This window comes from Solanum tuberosum, unplaced genomic scaffold, assembly GCF_000226075.1.
Source record: "Solanum tuberosum cultivar DM 1-3 516 R44 unplaced genomic scaffold, SolTub_3.0 scf00159, whole genome shotgun sequence".
NCBI lineage: Eukaryota > Viridiplantae > Streptophyta > Magnoliopsida > Solanales > Solanaceae > Solanum > Solanum tuberosum.
The window spans coordinates 626,978-631,475 of NW_006239089.1; positions in this window are offsets into that span (position 1 = coordinate 626,978).

Consider the following 4,498-nt stretch of genomic DNA (forward strand, 5'->3'; position numbering starts at 1 on the left):
AAAATATTTTCTACTCACCAACCAAACATGAGAAAATAAGTCAAAAATCTACTTATTTTGCACGAAAATATTTTCTAGGAAAATATTTTCCTTCCTAACAAACACACCCTAAGTGTAGATTACCGCTTTTATGTCAAACTATTTTATTGTCACGACCCAGACCATCGTGATTGGCACCCACACTAACTTTCCGGTGGGAGAACCACTACTACAACCCAACCAAGTAAATAATCTAAAAACTAAGGCATTTAAATCAAACAGTAAGGAAATAAATAGGGAGTTCCCATAAACTCCAACAAAAGTCTAACAACGAACTAAATAATGCGGAAGAAATAACCTAGAACCTGAAAGTCAATGTACCAAAACATCTAACAATGAACCAAGTCTAAACAAAAGGGATACAACCCCATCCTAATGAACTAACTAAAACAAATGTCTAAGTCCGGAAATGGTGGACATAGACGAAAGAGAATTTCATGGCAGCCCAGAAGAATTGGCTCACCCTTGAATTCGAACGATCACTGATCTTCTAAGCGAGGTTTGTCAGTAGCCGCTTGAAGATGCACTGTACTCAGCAAAAATAAGAGCAAGTGCAAAATTAGTACACAATCACAGTGTACTGGTAGGATCACGCGGCTATCCCACTAGTGCAACATAAACAAGTCAAACAACATTTTAATCACATCCATACATATCAACATATACAATATCATCAACATTTATGAACAACGAACAACTTCACATTTTATGTCAAACCATTGGTCCTCTCATGGAACCCAAACAGTTAGCATGCCGAAACGTGGCAACCGATCTCATATTTATGCCGAAACAAATTAAATAAATATTAGTATTAGTTAAAATTAAAGATAAAAAAATTAATTTATCTCAAAAAAAAAATAGTTTTTTTATAAAATAAAATGTAAAATATTTTTCTTACCTTTCTTTTCTCGTTTTGTGTTAGATATATACATATCGAAAATATTTTTTTACTTGTCGCCGCAAGACTTTTTTTAAAATAAATTTTTTATTTATGTTATATACGGTACACAAGTAGAAATTTTTTTCTAAAAATATATGTACATATCTAACACAAAACGAGAAAAATGTAAAAAAAAAAACACAAAATTAGGAGCGGAGGGTTAAATAGGATGGGTAGAATTTTTATTTTAAAAAAAAATAAAATAATATCTTTTTTTTTTTGGGAGAATGAGTGGGTGGTTTGGGGTGGGGGAGAGGGTGAAGTATGAATTTTTAAAAAATATTTTATACAAGATTTTTTTTTTTAAAAAAGGACGGGGAATTGTCCGGCGGGAGGGGGTATGGAGAGGAGGTGGTGGAGTGGGGTAAGAAAAATAATTTAAATTTTTTTAAAAAAAAATATTATTTTTGGGATAGTAATACTTTAATCTTTAATTAATATTAATAGTTTATTATTTAATTTTTGTCAAAGAGGAATATTTTATCCATGTGAAATGTCATGTGTCAAGGTTTTTCAAATAAAAGAGAGAGTGCATCACACACACCACTGAAGTGTATTTCTCAAACTAATAAGTGATAGTTTAGGTATGAAACTCACCCTCACTCTCAATAGTTTAGGTATGAAACTCAAAAAAAAAGGGATAGTTTAGATGTGTTTTTGACATTTATCTCTAATTGCAAAGGAAACGAGGTAAGTTAAAAGATATCAAATTTGAAGGGAGATTTTTGTAAGTATTGCTTTATTTTTCTCTCTTTTTTTCTAGCTATAATGACTCTGTAGATAAACTCTCTGACTTAACGGGGTTTTTTTTATAAAAGAAAATATATTTCATCTGGTCCAATTTGTGGAACAATTCAGATTTTGAAAGTCAAAAAGTTTAATTTTGACCGTACATTTAAACTTGAAATTTTAAAAAATAAAATATACATATTCCAACACTATATAAAAAGTACGTCACAATATTTAATAATTCAAGATATTTAAAACATATAGGAAAGAGTTTACGAACAAATAAATACTAATTTGAATTTTCGAAATTAAAGAAGTGCAACACAAAATGAGGTGAAGAAAAATAAGTAATGTTTGGTAAGGAATTTATTATAATTGAATGACCATTTAAATAATTATGTTTGGTAAGGAATTTATTATTATTGAATGGCCATTTAAATAATTTACTTGTAATAACGACCATAAAGGAGGTAAAGATTTATGTAATTATTGCTTTAGTTTTTTTTTTTTTTTTGCAGTTTTTTTTATAGCTATAATGACTCTTAGATAAACTAGTACTAACGTACAATGACTTGAGGGTTTTATTGATACAAGATAGTAACACATTCGTCAGGGAGAATGCTTTGTCGGTGGGACTTTTTTACATGAATTCGTATTTAATTAAACTAGTCCAATATGGATATTATCACCGGATGAAAAATAAAATTAATTTACTTGGAATAAGGACCACGGTAAAGAAGAATATTTATGTTTATGTTTAAAACATGGCAAGGAATTTGAGAGTCAATATACACAAATCAAACATGATGAGGACGAAGTGTTTATTTTTGTTATGTCTGTGTTTGGTTCCCTTTGTGATGTTTTCATCAGCTTTCACTTCCCAAAATCCCATTGACCTACCCAGTGCTCCGGTACTAGACACGAACGGTAAAGAAGTTGACCCTCGTTTGAGTTATCGTATGGTTTACACTAATCGAGGTCCCTATGGTGGTGATATATACTTAGATTACTCCCCAGGTTCAATCATGCCCGGCCTTGTCCAGACGGCGTGTTCCGTTACGGTCAGGTTGGACCTAAGGGTATAGGCCTAGGGGTGGCAGAATGGGTAATTAATATGAGTATTCGCTCATATTTACTCATTTTAAATGAATTGGGTATCCAACTCATTTAAAAATGGGTAAAAACGAGTAATACCTATATTACCCATTTAAAAGTGGATAGTTAAATAGATAAAATGGGTAAAAAGATATGCGTTCACACAAAAAATAAAAGTGATAAAGGGTGGGTAGTAAGAAAGACCTTTTTTTAAAAAAAAAAAAAAAGCTATAAAAAAATGAAACTTTTTTTTACATTTTTTTTGGGATAGGGGTAGAGGGTGGAGTGAAGTGATAAAAAAAACTTTAATTTTTTGTTTTGTTTTTTAAAGCTTTTAACAAGATTTCTATTATAATATGGGTAAAATATGGTTATCCATTGGGTAACTCATTTTTACCCATTTAAAATGTGAGTCGAATCGAGTAACTTATCCATTTTTATTTAACTCGATTTTTAATAGACTCATATTTGATTCGACTCGCTCGTTTGTCACATAGGTATAGCCGTCAGATTGATTACACCTAGTCATGGTGTGTATGAAGAGCAAGAGATCAACATCCAATTCGTCATTTCCAATGTACAAAAGTGTGGTAACTATACAATTTGGAAAGTGGGACCTTACAATAGAGAAGCACGGTTGAAGACGGGCCAACAAGATAGCAAGTCATGTTTCAAGATTGTGAAATCACCACGATTATTGGGTTACGAATTAAATACTTGCGATGGTGCATTAGTGGGTACTATGGGCCAGCGTGTGGCCCTTGTGGGTAACTTCTCACTTCATTTCGACTTTGAGAAAGTCCAGGACTAGTTAACAATTAATGCTACATCTATCTCTATGTTTTAAAATAAACTCCTACTAAGTATGTGTATATATTTAGTATGGCTTTCCTAATAAATTCTGTTTTTCCTTCTCCTTCACTACCTATTCCAAGCCTTAGTGCGTACAAAATAAATAAAGAAATACTATGTTGAAAAAGACTATATCAGGTGTGTGAACAAAATCCTACATGAAAAGTAACAAATAAGAAACAAGTTACATAATATGTTGGAGTGGTGCGATATGGATTTAATTTGGAGGTATAAATTCCTTAAAGGATAAATATTTCTCTAGCAAAGTCGGATTATCAAAATTGTGCTTTCATTTAACCCACAACAAACTTGGACAGATCTAGGGATCACTACACAATATGATTGTTTGTAATAAATTTAACCAAAAATAAAATTAAAAAAATAAGAACATCTTATTAAATAGTGTAGTACAATTTTATTGCTCTCTTGAAGTTTTTCTCTGAATTTTTCCATAATGTAGAGTGGTTAGTGGTGTATCTTTCAAACTAGGATTATGTATATTTTTTTGTGATGTATGTGATGGCTAGGAAAGACAGACAGACAACGAGCCAGGCAGAGATGGAAGAGATCAAACACGGGAATAAGAAGCAAGCTCGCCTTCCTTTTTGATCATTTTGATAGAGGGGGATGAAGTGATTTTGATAAAGACAATATTTGATGCAACTATGGCATTTAACTTTGGGTGTGCACAAGTAGACACTTAAACTTGTATAAAATTGAACAAATAGACACATTCGCCCTAAATGACACACTACGTGGCAATTTTGTGTCCAACATGGCGTCCTACATGTATTATGACATAGGACACATGTGTCTACTTGTTCAATTTTATACAAGTTTAAG